The sequence below is a fragment of the Amblyraja radiata genome, chromosome 26 (assembly GCF_010909765.2).
Source record: "Amblyraja radiata isolate CabotCenter1 chromosome 26, sAmbRad1.1.pri, whole genome shotgun sequence".
Lineage (NCBI taxonomy): Eukaryota > Metazoa > Chordata > Chondrichthyes > Rajiformes > Rajidae > Amblyraja > Amblyraja radiata.
In genome coordinates this window covers 16,745,712-16,766,488 of record NC_045981.1, presented here as the reverse complement: position 1 = coordinate 16,766,488, position 20,777 = coordinate 16,745,712, and the positions used below count along the sequence as shown (strand labels likewise).

Sequence of the window (20,777 nt, the reverse complement as noted above, 5' to 3'; positions counted from 1 at the left end):
TGGTTTCATCCCACATTCCAAAGACATGCAGGTTTGAAGATTAATTGGCTTCTGTAAATTAAGTGTGTAGGATAGAACTAGTGGTATGGGGGTGATCGTTGGTCGGCATGGATGGTAGGCCGAATTGTTCACCTGGTGCATGCATTTGGATTTTTTTACGGATGTTATTAATTTATTGGTTTTTTTTTTGCTTATTATTTATGAGTATTGGGTTTACATGCCTGTTATGTTCCTGCAAGGAATAATTCATCCGTTGTTCCGTTGTTGGTACATTTGACAATTAAACACTCTGTTTTGCTATCACATCAGCATCCGTTTTGCTATCACATCAGTACCATATCAAGCCAATATGTACTCGTGCAATGGCACCAAAGCCAGCCATGTTTCCTCTTTACACAATATACCCATGAAGTATTTGAGAGGTTGTTACACAGAACCCAGGCCCTCATTATTCAGTAGCAGTTTGATTTTAGATGATGGGCCTTTCCCATCAGGTCTTTGCGGTGGCTGCACCAAGCCTCAGTGCACCACTCAGCACATACTCCTGCAGCCAGGAGTGTGCCAGTCAGCAGCATTCACTTGTGGACATCTCGAGGTACTGGAAGACCAATACGTTTAGGGCAAATCAAAATGCATCTTACACAGAGTCGATGATCTTCCAGCAGAACTTGACGTTTGTCTCAGCATGCGACCCTGGGAATAGCCATAGATCAAAGAGTTCTCTGTTACATGTTATAGGAATAGAATTAGGCCATTTGGCCCATCGAGTCCACCGCCATTCAATCATGACTGATCTCTGCCTGCTCTTCGCATTTTTCTGACTTCTCCCTATAACCCTTGACACTCGTTCTGATCAAGAATTTATCTCTCTCTGCCTTAAAAATATGCTAAAAATATCCCAAACAACTGCTTGGGACAAACCTCATCAAGAATCCTTGTGTCCTTTTCCAGACCATGTTGGCAAACGCACAGTACACAATAAGGTGGATATGGGGGTAGTGCATGGACAATGAGACTGGAAGAATCTGAGAGCGAGGGCCAATTGTTCTGGTTTTGGAATTGCAACTTTGAGAGAAGATCTCCCAAGGCCCAAGATCTGTGACGTTCTCCCTGGGTCAGCGCACTCGGTGGGCTGAAGGGCCTATTTCCATGCTGTACCTCAAAACTAAACTAAACCTGCTGAAGAAAAGGACAACCTTAAGTGCATTACTTAGACTTTGTTTTAGGTGTATTAGTGTCAAGTGTACCAAGGTGCAATGAAAAGCTTTATTTTTCAAGCACTCCAAATAGATTAGTTACACTATAAATGTATAAAATAAAGTCAAACTCAAGTGTAATAGATATAGCAAAGGAGAAGATAAAGAGTGCAGAATATAGTACACAGCATTGTAGCACATCAGTAAGCAGATGAAGTCCAATGTCCACAATGGGGTGGAGGTGAATCGGTACCCTGGCTTGCAGAAGGACTGTTCAGAAGCCTGATAATGGAGGGGAAGAAGCTGTTCCTGTCTGGTGGTGTGCACTTACAAGTTTCTGTACCCTCGGCTGGTCAGGAGCAGGGAGAAGAAGAACAATGCACAGAGGAATCCTTCCAGGCTGTTGGACGTATAAACCCTGTGCATAAAGGACAACTTGGTGATTTCATACATTTTAATAAATCAATGATCATCAGCCAGGTAGCTGCATCTGCGTTTAGCTTCCACAAACGGCAAGGTTTGTGTAAAAAAAACCTTGCCATTTATGGAAGCAAGGAATCTGGGGCAGCACGGTGGCACAGTGGTAGAGTTCCTCCCTTATAGCACCAGAGACCTGGATTTGATCCGGACTATGGGTGCTGTCTGTGCAGAGTTTGTACGTTCTCCCCATGACCTTGTAGGTTTTCACTGGGTGCTCCTGTTTCATCCCACTTCAAAGATGCACAGGTTTGTTGGTTAATTTGCTTCGGTAAAGATTGTAAATTGTCCCTAGTTTGTAGGATTATGCTAATGAATGGGGATCGCTGGTTCTGCACTATATATATAAACTAACCTAAACTAAACAACAACAAATAATTCACTATATATAAAAAAGAAAATAAATCACAGAAAAATAAGTGCCCAAGATCCATCTTAAGAGGGCATTTAGGAGTTAACTATACTGTCTAGGCTGAATAGCTATGGTTTATTTCCTATTTTGCAGGATATCAGGAAATGGGATGGGTTTTTACAACAATTGGTAGTGTCATCCACTATCACTGACAATTTGTTATTCCAGGTTTGCCTAGTTGCTTGAATTTAAAAAAAAGTGACACTGCCATATGGATACAGAGATACATAGAAAATAGCTGCAGGAGTAGGCCATTCAGGCTGATAATCCACAATCAGTGATCATGACTGATCATCCACAATCAGTACCCCATTCCTGCCTTCTCCCCATATCCCTTGAGACTCTGAAGAAGGGTCTCGACCCGAAACGTCACCTATTTCCTTTGCTCCATAGATGCTGCCTCACCCGCTGAGTTTCTCCAGCATTTTTGTCTGCCTTCGATTTTCCAGCATCTGCAGTTCCTTCTTAAACATAAGAAATACTACCATTACTGATTCCTACAATTAAATTTGCAATTCATGGAATACTTAGGTCTACATTCTAATGGGCAGACCTGTAACACATCAAGGCACAGGAGTAATCTAGCCACATGTTGATTGCCATAGTATCTCTTTTATCGAATTGTCCAACCCCAACAGCAAAGATTGACCTTCTGACTCATGTAGGGTACGTTTGGCGAAGTGAAGAACACAGATGGCAAATATGGCTGGCATGACAATTATCTCCCACCACCATTGACACATTCTGGATACAGTGAATGCCATCTGCAAATACAATTGCTACAACTGGTCAAGACTTTTTCAACAGTGTTTTCCTTGGACCTCTGCCACCTGGAGGGAAAGGGCAGCAAATATATGCAAATTCAACTCCAAAGCTCCAAGCATCTTGTCTAGGAAATATTTATGTGTTTCTTCTTGTCATTTGGTTAACATTCTGGAGATGAATGAGGTTTCAATAGGGATCACTCTAGACAAGGCTGTAGGACCAGCTACGTCTTATCCATGAATTTGGTGGGAGGCTGTATGAACCTCGAGCTCAGCGAGATTTCAGTTCAGCTCAAGGAATCAGCTACCTCCAACACATGTGAATTCTGAACCAAGGGATTGCACCCTGAAGGAGCAATATTCTATTCCTGAACTAAAAACCTTGTTTTTAAATGGGAGGTGGGACTAGAGAATCATATTTTGGAGGGCTTTAGGAGACTTAGGAACAGGGGACAGTCTTGCATGTTGTACATCTATCTATCTATCTATCTATCTATCTATCTATCTATCTATCTATCTATCTATCTATCTATCTATCTATCTATCTATCTATCTATCTATCTATCTTCTATTATTATATAAATCTCTCGTCCCATCCGTCCGACATCAGTCCGGCTGCCTTTCTGCCTTTCGATTTGTTCCCGTCGTGTGATGTCACAATGCCCGATGCTTGCAGATGTCCAATCGCAATGCCCTACGCTCGCAGACGTCCAATCGGAATGGATCCATTTACATGTACGGCTTCCGGCCGCATTTCTTCCTTTGATTCCCTGCAACTCCGAAACCAGACGCAGAATCGCCGACATCTTTTCCATTTCGGTAGAGATTTCACTTTTCTTTCTAAGTATCCGCTCCTCATTACATTTTGTCGTGTTTAAGTACACGTTTTTAATCAAATCCTTCGCCCACCCCCCAATATTTCAGAAATATACTGGCTTTGCACCCATAGAAGCAGCACCAGCCCCAGCCCCTGCTGAACGTTCCATCGTGTGATGTCACAATGCCCAATGCTCACATATGTCCAATCGGAATGGATTCATTTACATATGCCTTTGCAGGAGCCCCAGCCCCTGGTGAACGTTCCATCGTGTGATGTCACAATGCCCAATGCTCAAATACATTGTTGCCATAGAGGGAGTACAGAAAAGGTTCACCAGACTGATTCCTGGAATGTCAGGATTTTCAAATGAAGAAAGACTGGATAGACTTAGCTTGTACTCGCTAGATTTTAGAAGATTGGGGGGATCTTAAAGAAACTCCTGATTACATTTCGTCGTGTTTATGTACACATTTTTAATCAAATCCTCCCCCCCCCCCCCCCCCCCCCCACCACCAAATATTAAAAAAAATCTGGCATCTCACCCATAGAATCAGCCCCAGACTCTGTTTGTACTCGCAAGATTTTAGAAGATTGAGGGGGTATCTTATAGAAACTTACAAAATTCTTAAGGGATTGGACAGGCTAGATGCAGGAAGATTGTTCCAGATGTTGGGGAAGTCCAGAACAAGGGGTCACAGCTTAAGGATAAAGGGTAAATCTTTTACGACCGAGATGAGAAAAACATTTTTCACACAGAGAGTGGTGAATCTCTGGAATTCACTGGCACAGAAGGTAGTTGAGGCCTGTTCATTGGCCGTATTTAAGAGGAAGTTAGATGTGGCCCCTGTGGCTAAAGGGATCAGGGGGTATGGAGAGAAGGCAGGTACATGATACTGAGTTGGATGATCAGCCATGATCATATTGAATGGTGGTGCAGGCTCGAAGGGACAAATAGCCTACTCCTGCACTTAATTTCTATGTTTCCCTCTCCTCACCCCTCTCCCTCTGCCACCCATCACTCTCTCCCCCACCCCCCTTCCCGCTCTACCCCACCCCCTTCCCTCTCTCCCCCCGCCCCCTTCCCCTACCCCTCTGTCCCTCTTCCACCAGTCCCTCTACCCCTCCCTCCCCACTCTGCCACTTCTCTCCCCTTACCCCACCCCTCTCCCTCCCACACCCCTCTCTCTTCCCCTCCCTGTCCCACCCCTTCCCCTACCCCTCTGTCCCTCTTCCACCACTCCCCCGTCCCTCTTCCACCACTCCCGCCACCCCTCCCTCCCTCCCCACTCTTCCACTTCTCTCCCCCTTCTCTCCTCCCCCTCTCCCTCTCCTCACCCCTCTTCCATCCCTCTCTCCCCCACCCCTTCCCTCTCTACCCCACCCCCTTCCCTCTCTCCCCCGCCCCCTTCCCCTCTGTCCCTCTTCCACCACTCCCCCTACCCCTCCCTCTCCCACTTCTCTCCCCTTACCCCACCCCTCTCCCTCCCCCACCCCCCCTCCCTTCCCCTCTCTCCCCCACCCCTTCCCCTACCCCTCTGACCCTCTTCCACCACTCCCCCTGCCCATCTTCCACCACTCCTGCTACCCCTCTCTCCCCTCCCTCCCTCCCTACTCTTCCACTTCTCTCCCCCCCCCCCCCCCCCCCCACACTCTTTCCCCTCTCTCCCCCCACCCCTCTCCCCCTCCCATCCCACTCTCCCCCTCCCATCCCACTCTCCCCCTCCCTCCACACTCTTCCCCCTCTCCCTCCTCTCCCTCCTCATTCCCTTACAGTGCACAGTCTCTGTCTTTAAGAAGGAACTACAGATGCTGGAAAATCGAAGGTAGACATAAAAATAGCTGAATAAACTCAGCGGGTGCGGCAGCATCTATGGAGCGAATGGAATGGTCAACGTTTTTGGCCGAAACCCGGAAGAAGGGTTTCGGCCAAAAACATTGCCCTTTTCCTTCGGTCCATAGATGCAGCTGCACCCGCTGAGTTTATCCAGCTTTTTTGTTGTTGTACCAGCCTCTCTCTCTCTCTCTGCCCTTTTCTCTTCTCTCGACTCATGCACGCCCGCTCCAACCCCTCCCCCCCCCTCCCCCTCTCCCTCTCCACCCTCCTCCTCACCTTCCTCACAAAATATTTTTTGTGGGGGCGGGTCCTCAGTGTGTGTGAATGTTTGTGGAGGCGGCCACGCGCTCTCCATTCAACAAGACGCTCATCTGTTTGTGGAGGCGCGTGCTTAGTATGTGACCAAAGATCTTATAGCAGAGCTCTCCGCTACAAGATCTTTGTGTGTGACAACACACGCTCCCCCACCCCCCCCCCACCTTTGGTGCAGGAGGCGCGCGCAGCATCTGAACGCACAACGATTGTTCGAATTCTTCACTAACCGTCATTCTGACTTTGCTTGTGAAGAGAAAAGTCCTGAATTGCATTTGTCTGATGCAGGAAGGTTGTTCCGATGTTGGGGAAGTCCAGGACAAGTGGGTCACATTTTAAGGATAAAGGGGAAATCCTTTAGTACTGAGATGAGGAAAACATTTTTCACACAGATGGAGGTGAGTCTCTGGAACTCTCTGCCACAGAAGGTAGTTGAGGCCTGTTCATTGGCTATATTTAAGAGGGAGTTAGATGTGGCCCTTGTGGCTAAAGGGATCAGGGGGTATGGAGAGAAGGCAGGTACAGGATACTGAGTTGTATGATCAGCCATGATCATATTGAATGGTGGTGCAGGCTCGAATGGCCGAATGGCCTACTCCTGCACTTAATTTCTATGCTTCTATGTTTCCCTCTAATCACCCCTCTCCCTATCCCACCCATCCCTCTCTCCCCCACCCCCCTTCCCTCTCTACCACCACCCCCTTCCCCCTACACCCCTGTCCCTCTTTCACCACTCCACCTACCCCTCCCTCCCCACTCTTCCACTTCTATCCCCTTACCCCACGCCTCTCCCACCCCCACCCCTCTCTCTTCCCCTCCCTTCCCCTCTCTCCCCCACCCCTTCCCCTACCCCTCTGTCCCTCTTTCACCACTCCCCCTACCCCTCCCTCCCCACTCTTCCAGTTCTCTCCCCCTTCTCTCCTCCCCCTATCCCTCCTCACCCCTCTCCCTCTCCCTCTCCAATACCTCTCTCCCCCACCCCCTTCCCTCTCTACCCCACCCCCTGCCCTCTCCCCCCCCACCCCCTTCCCCCTATCCCTCTGTCCCTCTTCCATCACTCCCCCTAACCCTCTCCTCCTCCCTCCCCACTCTTCCACTTCTCTCCCCCTTCCCCTCCACTCTCCCTCCCCACTCTTTCCCCTCTCTCCCCCACCCCTCTCCCCCTCCCTCCCTCCTCCCCATCTTCCCCATCCCCCCTCCCCCACATCTCTCTCCCCATCTCTCACCCCCTACCCCGCTCTCCTTTCCCTCCCAAATCTATTCCGTTTCCTCCTCCTCCTCTCCCCTCCCTCCCCTCTTGTCTAGTTATTATATAAAACTCTCGCCCCATCCGTCCGACATCCGTCCGGCTGCCTTTCTGCCTTTCGATTCGTTCCCGCCGTGCGATGTCACAATGCCCGATGCTCGCAGACGTCCAATCGCGATGCCCGACGCTCGCAGACGTCCAATCGGAATGGATCCATTTACATGTACGGCTTCCGGCCGCATTTCTTCCATTGATTCCCTGCAACTCCGAAACCAGACGCAGAATCGCCGACATTTCGGTAGAGATTTCACTTTTCTTTCTAAGTATCCGCTCCTCATTACATTTCGTCGTGTTTATGTACACGTTTTTAAACAAATCCTTCACCCCCCCCCCCCCCCCCCCCCACCCAATATTTCAAAAATAAACTGGCTTCGCACCCATAGAAGCAGCACCAGCCCCAGCCCCTGAAGAACGTTCCATTGTGTGATGTCACAAAGCCCGATGTTCACATATGTCCAATCAGAATGGACTCATTTACATATGCCTTTGCAGGAGCCCCAGCCCCTGGTGAACGTTCCATCGTGTGATGTCACAATGCCCTATGCTCAAAGACATCTTTGCCATAGAGGGAGTACAGAGAAGGTTCACCAGACTGATTCCTGGGATGTCAGGGTCATATTGAATGGTGGTGCAGGCTCGAAGGGCCGAATGGCCTACTCCTGCACTTAATTTCAATGGTTCTATGTCTCCCTCTCTTCACCCCTCTCCCTCTCCCACCCATCCCTCTCTCCCCCACCCCCCTTCCCTCTCTACGCCACCCCCTTCCCTCTCTCCACCCGCCCCCTTCTTCCTACCCCTCTGTCCCTCTTCCATCACTCCCCCTACCCCTCTCCACCTCCCTCCCCACTCTTCCACCTCTCCCCCTTCCCCCTCCACTCTCCCTCCCCACTCTTTCCCCACTCTCCCCCACCCCTCTCCCCCTCCCTCCCTCCTCCCCTACCTCCCCATCCTCCACCTCCCCCACATCTCTCTCCCCATCCCCCTCTCTCACCCCCTACCCCGCTCTCCTTTCCCTCCCAAATCTGTCCCGTTTCCTCCACCTCCTCTCCCCTCCCTCCCCTCTTCACATCTCCCCTCCCCCCACCTGTGTGTTTGGGGGGTGGTTAATGTGAGTTTGATGCCGCAGCCCCCCCTCCCCCCCCCCCGCAAAACACCGTTGGGGAAACAGACCCAACGGGTCTGCACTTGGTCTAGTTATATATTAAAACTGTGTGCCTGTCGCCTGCCGTCCGTCCGGCTGCCTGCCTGCCTTTTGATTCGTTCCCATCGTGTGATGTCACAATGCCCAATGCTCGCAGATGTCCAATCGCAATGCCAAATGCTCGCAGATGTCCAATCGGAATGGAGTCATTTACATGTACGGCTTCCGACTGCATTTCTTCCTTTGATTCACTGCAACTCGGAAACCAGACGCAGAATCGCCGACATCTTTTCCATTTCGGTAGAAATTTCACTTTTCTTTCTAAGTATCCGCTCCTCATTACATTTCGTCGTGTTTAAGTACATGTTTTTAATCAAATCCTTCACCCCCCCCAATATTTCAAAAATAAACTGGCTTCTCACCCATAGAATCAGCACCAGCCCCAGCCCCTGATGAACGTTCCATCGTGTGATGTCACAATGCCTGATGCTCACAGATGTTCAATCGGAATGGAATCATTTACATATGCCTTTGCAGGAGGCCCAGCCCATGGTGAACGTTCCAACGTGTGATGTCACAATGCCCAATGTTCACATATGTCCAATCGGAATGGATCCATTTACATAGAAACATAGAAACATAGAAAGTAGGTGCGAGAGTAGACCACCAGGTCCGTCGAGCCCGCACCGCCATTCGCTCATGGCTGAACACTAAACAGACACACTTACCCACAAACAGTAGACACAAGACACAGAACACAAGACACTACCCTTCCCTTTATACCGCTATCACCCCTCTCCACCCCAAAAACCTCGTGATCTCCTGGGGGAGGCAAAAAACCGGATAAAAACCCAGGTCCAATTCGGGAAAAAAATCCGGGAAATTCCTCTCCGACCCCAATCTAGGCGATTGACACTTGTCCAGGAGATCACTCAGGTCTTACTATACTAACCATACCTAGGTCCATATCCCTGCCCTCTCCCCGTAGCCCCTTATCCCCTTGGCAGCTAAAAAAACATCTATTTTAGTCTTAAATATATTTAAAGTTTCTGCTTCCACTGCTCCCTGGGGCAGTGAATTCCATAAATTAACCACCCTCTGGGTGAAGAAGTTCTTCCTCATCTCAGTTTTAAAAGAGCCCCCCCTTATTCTGCAACTATGTCCCCTAGTTCTAGTTTCCCCGATCATTGGGAACATCCTCGGTGCATCCACCCGATCAAGGCCCCTCACGATCTTATATGTTTCAATGAGATCGCCTCTCATTCTTCTAAACTCCAAAGAGTAGAGTTCCAGCCTACTTAACCTTTCCTCATATGTCAATCCCCTCATTGCAGGAATTAATCTTGTAAACCTTCGCTGCACTGCCTCCAGGGCTAGTACATCCTTTCTTAAGTATGGACCCCAGAACTGTACACAGTATTCCAAATGTGGTCTCACTAATACTGTGTACAGCTGCAGCAAGACCTCCGTGTTTTTATACTCAATCCCCCTAGCAATAAAGGCCAAAACTCCATTGGCCTTCCTGATTGCTTGCTGCACCTGCATACTAACTTTTAGTGATTCATGTACTAATACCCCTAGATCCCTTTGCGTTGCATTACAACGCAGCTCCTCCTCATTTAGAAAATAACTTGCCCTATCATTTTTTTTCCCAAAGTGAATGACTTCACATTTATTAGTATTAAACTTCATCTGCCAAGTTGTTGCCCACTCACCTAGTTTATCTATATCCTTTTGCAGACTCTTCCTATCCTCCTCATCCCCTACTTTTCCTCCCATTTTTGTATCGTCCGCAAATTTTGATATATTACACTTGGTTCCCTCCTCCAAATCGTTTATATAAATTGTGAACAACTGGGGTCCCAGCACCGACCCTTGCGGAACCCCGCTAGTTACCGGTTGCCATCCCGAGTATGAACCATTTATCCCCACTCTCTGCTTCCTATTTGTTAGCCAATCCTCTACCCATGCTAATATATTACCCCCAATTCCATAATTTTTTATTTTTAGCAATAGTCTTTTATGTGGCACCTTGTCAAAAGCCTTTTGGAAGTCCAAGTATACCACATCCACCGGTTCCCCTTTATCCACCCGGGTTGTTACTTCCTCAAAGAATTCGAGCAGATTCGTTAAACAGGACTTCCCCTTCACAAAACCATGCTGGTTCTGTCCGATGAAGTCATGTTTATCCAAGTGCCCCGTTAGTGTTTCTTTAATAATTGTCTCTAACATTTTACCCACCACCGATGTTAGACTAACCGGTCTATAGTTACCCGCTTTCTGTTTACTTCCTTTTTTAAATATAGGTGTTACATTGGCCATTTTCCAATCCACTGGGACCGTTCCTGCCTCCAGGGAGTTTTGGAAAATTATCACCAATGCATCCACAATCCCCACCGCTATCTCCCTCAAGACCCTTGGATGTAATCCATCAGGCCCAGGGGATTTATCCTCCTTCAGTCTCATTAATTTCCCTAATACCACCTCCTTGGTGATCTTAATAGTATTTAGCTCCTCCATTCCTACCGCCCCCTGTTTATCCAACGTTGGAATATTTTTTGTGTCTTCTATGGTGAAGACTGATACAAAATACTCGTTTAATGCCTTTGCCATTTCCATGTTCCCCACCAACAACTCTCCAGTCTCACCCTCCAATGGACCAACGTTCACCTTAGCCACCCTTTTTCTTTTTATATAGCTATAAAAACTCTTACTATTAGTTTTTATGTTGTTTGCTAAATTCCTTTCATAGTCTATTTTCCCCGTCTTAATTAATCTCTTAGTTATTTTTTGCTGACCTTTAAATGCTTCCCAATCCTCTACCCTCCCACTATCTCTGGCTACCTTATATGCCCTTGCCTTCAGCCGAATACTATCCTTTATAGTTTTACTGAGCCATGGCTGACTGTTCTTACCCTTACCCCTTTTTTTCTTCATAGGAATAAATTTTTCTTGAAGGTTATACAGTAGACCCTTAAACGTACACCACTGCTCATGTACCGTCTTATTCTTGAGTCTGCTATCCCAGTCAACTTTGATCAGCTCAGTCCTCATACCTTCATAATCCCCCTTATTTAGACTAAGCACCCTAGCCTGAGTTTCAACCTGCTCCCCTTCTATTTGAATATGGAATTCGACCATATTGTGGTCACTTGTTCCCAACGAGTCCCTAACTATGACATTTTTAATTAATCCTGCTTCATTACACAGGACCAGATCCAAGATTGCCTCCCCCCTTGTCGGTTCTGTGACATACTGTTCTAGGAACCCGTCTCTAATACATTCTATAAATTCTTCCTCTAGTCTACCCTGCCCAGTTTGGTTTGCCCAATTAATATGAAAATTGAAGTCCCCCATGATTACAGCAGTTCCCTTTTTACATGCGTCAACTATTTGCAGATTTATGTTCTGACTAACAGCGTCACAGCTATTTGGAGGTCTATAAATTACACCCACTAGTGTTTTTTTCCCCTTGTTATTCTCTATCTGTACCCAAGCTGTTTCACTATCCTGATCCTTCAACGCAATATCCTTCCTCTCTATTGCCGTTATTCCCTCCCTTATTAAAAGGGCCACCCCTCCTCCCTTTCTTTCCTGTCTATCTTTCCTAATTGTCGAGTACCCCTCTATATTTAACTCCCAGTCCTGATCCCCTTGCAGCCATGTCTCCGTAATGGCCACGATATCATAACTATATATACTTAATTGCACCGTTAATTCATTTATCTTATTACGAATACTCCGTGCATTTAGATAAAGCACTTTCAGATGATTTTACTACCCTTCCTTTCCGTTTTTGCCCCTTTTACATCTAGAGCTTTATCTTCACACATTCTGTCTCCTGTCACATTTTGACTTTCCGCTTCCCCACTGATACCCTGCTCTATATCCTCTACCCCTGCCGTTATTACCCCCCTTGATACCTCCCCCCCGCTACTTAGTTTAAAGACCTCTCTACTGCCCTAGTTATATGATTTGCCAGGACCCCAGTCCCAGCACCGTTCAGGTGAAGTCCGTCCTTACAGAACAGATCCCCCCTGTCCCAGTACTGGTGCCAGTGGCCCAAGAAACCAAACCCATTATTCCCACACCAGTCTTTGAGCCACGCATTCAGCTTTTTAATTTTACGTACCCTCGCCGATTTGGCCCGTGGCTCAGGTAGCAATCCGGAGATCAGTACCCTCGAGGTTCTGCTTTTTAATTTATTCCCTAACTGCTCAAACTCCTTCAGCAGATCCTCCTTCCTCGTCCTTCCTATGTCATTGGTCCCCACATGGACCACGACCACTGGATCCTCCCCCTCCCACTGCAAATTTCTCTCCAGCATCGCAGAGATATCCTTAACCCTAGCACCGGGTAGGCAACACAGCCTTCGGGACATGTTCTGCTGGCCGCAGAGAACCTTATCTACCCCCCGAATACATATGCCTTTGCAGGAGCCCCAGCCCCTGGTGAACGTTCCACCGTGTGATGTCACAATGCCCAATGCTCGCAGATGTACAATCGCAATGCCAAATGGTCACAGATGTCCAATCGGAATGGATCCATTTACATGTACGGCTTCCGACTGCATTTCTTCCTTTGAATCACTGCAACTCCGAAACCAGACGCAGAATCGCCCACATCTTTTCCATTTCGGTAGTGATTTCACTTTTCTTTCTAAGTATCCGCTCCTCATTACATTTCTTCGTGTTTAAGTACATGTTTTTAATCAAATCCTTCACCACCCCCCCCCCCCCCCCCCCAATATTTCAAAAATAAACTGGCTTCTCACCCATAGAATCAGCACCAGCCCCAGCCCCTGATGAACGTTCCATCGTGTGATGTCACAATGCCTGATGCTCACAGATGTCCAATCGGAATGGATTCATTTACATATGCCTTTGCAGGAGCCCCAGCCCCTGGTGATCGTGTGATGTCACAATGCCCAATGCTCAAATACATTGTTGCCATAGAGAGAGTACAGAGAAGGTTCACCAGACTGATTCCTGGAATGTCAGGATTTTCAAATGAAGAAAGACTGGATAGACTCGCCTTGTACTCGCTAGATTTTAGAAGATTGAGGGGGTATCTTATAGAAACGTATAACATTCTTAAGGGGTTGGACAGGCTAGATGCAGGAAGATTGTTCCGGATGTTGGGGAAGACCAGAACAAGGGGTCACAGTTTAAGGATAAGGGGGAAATCCTTTAGGGCAGAGATGAGAAAAACATTTTTCACACAGAGAGTGGTGAATCTCTGGAATTCTCTGCCACAGAAGGTAGTTGAGGCCAGTTCATTGGCTATATTTAAGAGGGAGTTAGATGTGGCCCTTGTGGCTAAAGGGATCAGGGGGTATGGAGAGAAGGCAGGTACAGGATACTGAGTTGGATGATCAGCCACGATCATATTGAATGGTGGTGCAGGCTCGAAGGGCCGAATGGCCTACTCCTGCACTTAATTTCAATGGTTCTATGTTTCCCTCTCATCACCCCTCTCCCTCTCCCACCCATCCCTCTCTCCCCCACCCCCCTTCCCTCTCTACGCCACCCCCTTCCCTCTCTCCACCCGCCCCCTTCCTCCTACCCCTCTGTCCCTCTTCCATCACTCCCCCTACGCCTCTCCACCTCCCTTCCCACTCTTCCACCTCTCCCCCTTCCCCCTCCACTCTCCCTCCCCACTCTTTCCCCTCTCTCCCACACCCCTCTCCCCCTCCCTCCCTCCTACCCTACCTCCCCATCCTCCCCCTCCCCCACATCTCTCTCCCCATCCCCCTCTCTCACCCCCTACCCCGCTCTCCTTTCCCTCCCAAATCTGTCCCGTTTCCTCCACATCCTCTCCCTTCCCTCCCCTCTTCACATCCCCCCTCCCCCCACCTGTGTGTTTGGTGGGTGGTTAATGTGAGTTTGATGCCGCAGCCCCCCCCCCCGCAAAACGCCATCGGGGAAACATTAACTTGGTCTAGTTAATATATAAAACTCTCGTCCCATCCGTCCGGTTGCCGTCCGGTTGCCTTTCTGCCTTTTGATTCGTTCCCATCGTGTGATGTCACAATGCCCAATGCACGCAGATGTCCAATCGCAATGCCCAATGCTCGCAGATGTCCAATCGGAATGGAACCATTTACATGGCCGGCAGCCGACCGCTTTTCTTCCTTTATTCCCTGCAACTCCGAAACCAGACGCAGAATCGCCGACATCTTTTCCATTTCGGTAGAGATTTCACTTTTCTTTCTAAGTATCCGCACCTCATTACATTTTGTCGTTTTTAAGTGCACGTTTTTAATCAAATCCTTCTCCCTCCCCCCCCCCCCCCCAATATTTCAAAAATAAACTGGCTTCTCACCCATAGAAGCAGCACCAGCCCCAGCCCCTGGTGAACGTTCCATCGTGTGATGTCACAATGCCCGATGCTCACAGATGCTCATATGAAGAAAGACTGGATAGACTCGGCTTGTACTCGCTAGATTTTAGAAGATTGAGGGGGGATCTTATAGAAACCGATGTTGGGGAAGTCCAGAACAAGGGGCCACAGTTTAAGGATAAGGGGGAAATCTTCTAGGACCGAGATGAGAAAAACATTTTTCACACAGAGAGTGGTGAATCTCTGAAATTCACTGCCACAGAAGGTAGTTGAGGCCTGTTCATTGGCTATATTTAAGAGGGAGTTAGATGTGGCCCTTGTGGCTAAAGGGATCAGGGGGTGTGGAGAGAAGGCAGGTACAGGATACTGAGTTGGATGATCAGCCATGATCATATTGACTGGAGGTGCAGGCTCGAAGGGCCTACTCCTGCACCTAATTTCTATGTTTCTAAGTTTCCCTCTTCTCACCCCTCTCCCTCTCCCACCCATCCCTCTCTCCCCCACCCCCCTTCACTCTCTACCTATCTCCTTCCCTCTCTCCCCCCGCCCCCTTCCCCCTACCCCTCTGTCCCTCTTCCACCACTCCCCCTACCCCTCCCTCCCCACTCTTCCACTTCTCTCCCTCAATGCACCCCTTTCCCTCCCCCACCCCTCTCTCTCCCCCTCCCTTCCCCCTCCCTCCCCTCTCTCCCCCCACCCCTTCCCCCTACCTCTCTGACCCTCCTCACTCTTCCACCTCTCCCCCCTCCCACTATCCCTCCCCACTCTTTCCCCCCATTGTGTGATGTCACAATGCCCAATGTTCACAGATGTCCAATCAGAATGGATTCATTTACATATGCCTTTGCAGGAGCACCAGCACCTGGTGAACGTTCCATCGTGTGATGTCACAATGCCCAACGCTCAAATACATTGTTGCCATAGAGGGAGTACAGAGAAGGTTCACCAGACTGATTCCTGGGATGTCAGGACTTTCATATAAAGAAAGACTGGATAGACTCAGCTTGTACTCGCTAGATTTTAGAAGATTGAGGGGGTATCTTATAGAAACTTGTAAAATTCTTAAGGGGTTGGACAGGCTAGATGCAGGAGGATTGTTCCAGAAGTTGGGGAAGTCCAGAACAAGGGATCACAGTTTAAAGATAAGGTAGCAATGTTACAAAATTTTGAGATTTAAAAAATTAAGTCTGCAATTTATCCCATCAGATAAAGCATAAAAAGAAGTTTATTTTGACACCTAATTCACTTTCATATCTCAAGTATTTAAAAAGTTATGGCCATTTTCATACTCGGAAATTAGCATCTTGTTCCCTATTGATTTTCTATGGACATAACAAAAAAGCTGTGATCGTGGACAGTCAAAAGCACATAGCTTTCTTAAAAAGTAAGAGAACTGAATGAAATTTTCAGTTATCATAGATTGAAGCATTCTGAAACAAATATAAAATAATCTTACTTGGATGACCTGAAATTAAAGCATATAATTAGTTAGTTACCCAATTGTAGCTAATTTCAAACTTCAATTACTAGATCTAAACATCTATCCATTTCTTAATAAATGATTAACATTTTTAAATAGCCTAAGTGGCCAAATAATATTCACAAATAATTCACAATAAAACATGATTTTTAAATCTCATATACATTAATTTATAGGCCAAATGGAAGGAATTTAATGTTCAATTGCTGTAAATTAAAGTCCATTTAAATCAGCTTTCTAGTGGGATCCTGTGAACGCGCTGGTTTAGAACGTTCACATTGCGGTAGATTTGTGCCCTCAAATGCCCAGAAGAACTGCGGGATATAATGGGGCCCAAAATAGCTACTCGCAACATTAAACTTTGTATAAAGGGATCTTAAGAAGCCCTTTTTAATGTAAAAATAAACAGCCTACCTTCTATTGTCCCCTGTATGAGATCCGGCCGGTTGCCGGCGGTCGCGGGTTTAGAGGTTAATTTTTAAACTACTATAACAATAAGATAAAGCCCTTAAAAATAATAATAGCTAAAGCGACGGAACCTTCCAGCGATTTTTTGTTAATGATTACCTAGGCTGAACATCCTCGATTTGAACAGCCTAGGGAAAATCGCATTTAAACCCGCCCCCCTCTAAACGGCGCCAAAATCGCGCACACGGACTGGGACAAATTTTCAGCGACGCTTCAGATAGGCTTTGCAACATACCTAGATAAGGGGGAAATCCTTTAGGACAGAGATGAGAAAAACATTTTTCACACAGAGAGTGGTGAATCTCTGGAATTCTCTGCCACAGAAGGTAGTTGAGGCCAGTTCATTGGCTATGTTTAAGAGGGAGTTAGATGTGGCCCTTGTGGCTAAAGGGATCAGGGGGTATGGAGAGAAGGCAGATACAGGATACTGAGTTGGATGATCAGCCATGATCATATTGAATGGTGGTGCAGGTTCGAAGGGCCGAATGGCCTACTCCTGCACTTAATTTCTATGTTTCTATGTTTCCCTCTCCTCACCATTCTCCCTCTCCCACCCATCCCTCTGTCCCCCACCCCCCTTCGCTCTCTACCGCACCCCCTTCCCTCTCTCCCCCCACCCCTTCCCCCTACCTCTCTGACCCTCCTCACTCCTTCCCTCTCTCCCCCCGCCCCCTTCCCCCTACCCCTCTGTCCCTCTTCCACCACTCCCCCGTCCTTCTTCCACCACTCCCGCTACCCCTCTACCCCTCCCTCCCTCCCCATTCTTGAATGGATTAATTTACATATGCCTTTGCAGGAGGCCCAGCCCATGGTGAACGTTCCATTGTGTGATGTCACAATGCCCAATGCTCAAAGGCATTGTTGCCATAGAGGGAGTACAGAGAAGGTTCACCAGACTGATTCCTGGGATGTCAGGACTTTCATATGAAGAAAGACTGGATAGACTCGGCTTGTACACGCTAGAATTTAGAAGATTGAGAGGGTATCTTATAGAAACATACAAAATTCTTAAGGGGTTGGACAGGCTAGATGCAGGAAGATTGTTCCAGATGTTGGGGAAGTCCAGAACAAGGGGTCACAGTTTAAAGATAAGGGGGAAATCCTTTAGGACAGAGATGAGAAAAACATTTTTCACACAGAGAGTGGTGAATCTCTGGAATTCTCTGCAACAGAAGGTAGTTGAGGCCAGTTCATTGGCTATATTTAAGAGGGAGTTAGATGTGGCCCTTGTGGGTAAAGGGATCAGGGTGTATGGAGAGAAGGCAGGTACAGGATACTGAGTTGGATGATCAGCCATGATCATATTGAATGGTGGTGCAGACTCTAAGGGCCGAATGGCCTACTCCTGCACTTAATTTCAATGGTTCTATGTTTCCCTCTCATCACCCCTCTCCCTCTCCCACCCATCCCTCTCTCCCCCACCCCCCTTCCCTCTCTACCCCACCCCCTTCCCTCTCTCCACCCGCCCCCTTCCTCCTACCCCTCTGTCCCTCTTCCATCACTCCCCCTACCCCTCTCCTCCTCCCTCCCCACTCTTCCACCTCTCCCCCTTCCCCCTCCACTCTCCCTCCCCACTCTTTCCACCTCTGTCCCCCCACCCCTCTCCCCCTCCCTCCCTCCTCCCCTCATTCCCCATCCCCCCCTCCCCCACATCTCTCTCCCCATCCCCCTCTCTCAGCCCCTACCCCGCTCTCCTTTCCCTCCCAAATCTGTCCCGTTTCCTCCTCCTCCTCTCCCCTCCCTCCCTTCTTCTCACCCCCCCTCGCCCCACCGGTGTGTTTGGGGGGTGGTTAATGTGAGTGTGATGCCGCAGCCCCCCCCCCCCCCCCCCCCGCAATCGCCGTTGGGGAAACAGACCCAACGGGTCTGCACTTGGTCTAGTTTCTTATAAAATTCGTAAGAAACGTACAACCCTGAGAAATCCAGCTGGCAATAGTAAGACCAGACAATCAAATGAAATCTAATCCCTGAGACACTGAGTTAAGTGTGTAAATTCCCAGCCGCCTCCTGGGATTAAGTTGGTTTTCTATTCTTTGAACATCTAGGAAAGCTTTAATGAGGTCTTTCACCTTTTAGAAAGTGATGCATTCGGTGATTGTGTGTGTAGGTGGTGGTCAAGGTTCATGTTTTAAAATGTTAGCATCTCACAGATTCAACCCACAATTCTATGCGCTCAAATTCTCCCCCCCCCCCCCCCCCCCCCCCCCCCCCCCCCCCCCCCCCCAAGTTAGCAATGAGTGCAAGTTTTTTAGTGGTGTGGGCCTGGAACGCGAGTAGTGGTGGAGGCAGATGCAATAGTGGCATTTAAGAGGCTTTGGAATGGCACATGGAAGTGCAGGGAGTAGAGGGATATGGATCATGTACAGGCAGATGAGATTACTTTATCCTGGCATGTTCAGCACAAACATTGTGGGCCGAAGGGCCCGTTCCTGTGCTATATTGGTCTATGTTAACTACCAGATCTCTGTTCCCGCAGCTATCTCTATCTGTACAGTTCTTTTTATTGCATGTTGTTTTCTGCGCACCTACCTTTTTGTGGTTCGTTTTGTCTCTCCTCACTCTTCATTGAGTTTCACTTCACTCTGCAAGCTTTGAACCTATGCCTTGTGTACGCAAGTCCGCACCGTTAACATATAAATCAACAAGTCAGCAGTCCCACCTCTGACCTTAAGCACACACCACTGCACGCTTCCTTTCAGTCTGAAAAACAAATGTTCACCAATAATACTCTTAGGAAGCATTGGCTCCTCAAAGATATGAAGCGACCTTCCTTTGGCAAGTCCCCCTGCAAACCGTTTGTGGCTGATTAACCTGTCTGATATGTACTTCCTCTTCCTTTTCCTCATGATACTTTGAATTCCTTTTCCTCTAGACTAAACATGTTGTTGTGATTCAGCAACCTCATGACCTTCACAGCCTCATGTCATGTTTTTTTCATATTTATGTAATTGCTGCTTGTAGCTTTTACATGTATACTATGTTAGCTTTTCTGCTGCAACTGAAGGCGATTGATCATTTATTCAATGTTGTTGCAAGCCCAAATAAAAATTGCTGGAACAGCATATCGGGCCTTCTTTTGTTTTTGTTTTTTGTTGCTTTTAGTTCATTCGACTTTGGTTAGGCCGCATTTGGAGTATTGCGTACAGTTCTGGTCGCCCCCATTACAGGAAGGATGTGGAGGCTTGGGAGAGAGTGCAGAGGAGCTTTGTTAGAATGATGCCTGGATTACGGGGTATTAGTTACATGGAGAGGTTGGACTGACTTGGATTGTTTTGCCTGGAACGCCAGAGGTTGAGCGGAGAAATTATGAGAGGCATAGATTAGGTAGATCGTCTTAACCTTTTTCCCAAAATGTAAATATCAGATACTAGAGGGCAAAGCTTTAAGAAGGGAGAGGCAACGTTTAAAGGAGATATGCGGGGCACGTTTTTTACTCAGAGGGCAGTGAGTGCCTGGAATGTGCTGTCAGGGGTGGTGGTGGAGGCAAATACAATAGTGGCATTTAAGAGACTTTTTGATAGGTACATGGACATGCAAGGAATGGAGGGATATGGATTATGTGCAGGCAGATAAGAGTTGATCTTGGCATCATAGAAACATAGAAAATAGGTGCAGTAGGCCATTTGGCCCATTGAACCAGCACCGCCATTCAATATGATCATGGCTAATCATCCAAAATCAGTACCCAATGCCTGCTTTCTCCCCATATCCCTTGATTCCGTCAGCCCATCCAACTCTCTCTTCAAAACATCCCGTGAATTGTCCTCCACTGCCTTCTGTGGCAGACAATTCCACAGATTCACAACTCTCTGGGTGAAAAGTTTTTTACTTGTCTCAGTTCTAAATGCCCTAGCCCTTATTCTTACACTGTGACCTCTGGTTCTGGAATCCCCCAACATCGGGAACATTTTTCCTGCGTCTAGCCTGGCCAATGCCTTAAGAATTTTATATCTTTCTATAAGAACCCGTCTCATCCTAAATTCCAGTGAATAAAAGCCCAGTCGATCCATTCTTTGCAGGCATCATATTTGACACAGACATCGAAGGCTGAATGGGCAGTTTTGTGCGGTACTGTACTGTGGTCTATATTCTAGCTGGCTCATTCCATATATCGACACCTTCTGTTAAGAAAAGGATGCCCCCCCCCCCCCCCCTTTTACATATTTTTTCTCTCACCTTAATTCTCAGCCTTCTAGTTTTAGACTCCAGTATCCAACAACTTGAC

The 20,777-nt window shown here is 47.7% G+C and overlaps 1 long non-coding RNA gene across 1 annotated transcript; it reads right to left on the bottom strand.

Moving 5' to 3' along the window:
* Positions 1–1,255: 1,255 nt before the first annotated feature.
* On the bottom strand, positions 1,256–19,187 carry LOC116987789. The gene is made up of 2 exons (XR_004415798.1): positions 19,082–19,187; positions 1,256–1,614 (listed from the first exon to the last, which is right to left on the bottom strand). It is a non-coding gene; the product is annotated as an uncharacterized LOC116987789 (long non-coding RNA).
* Between the last annotated feature and the right edge of the window lie 1,590 nt (positions 19,188–20,777).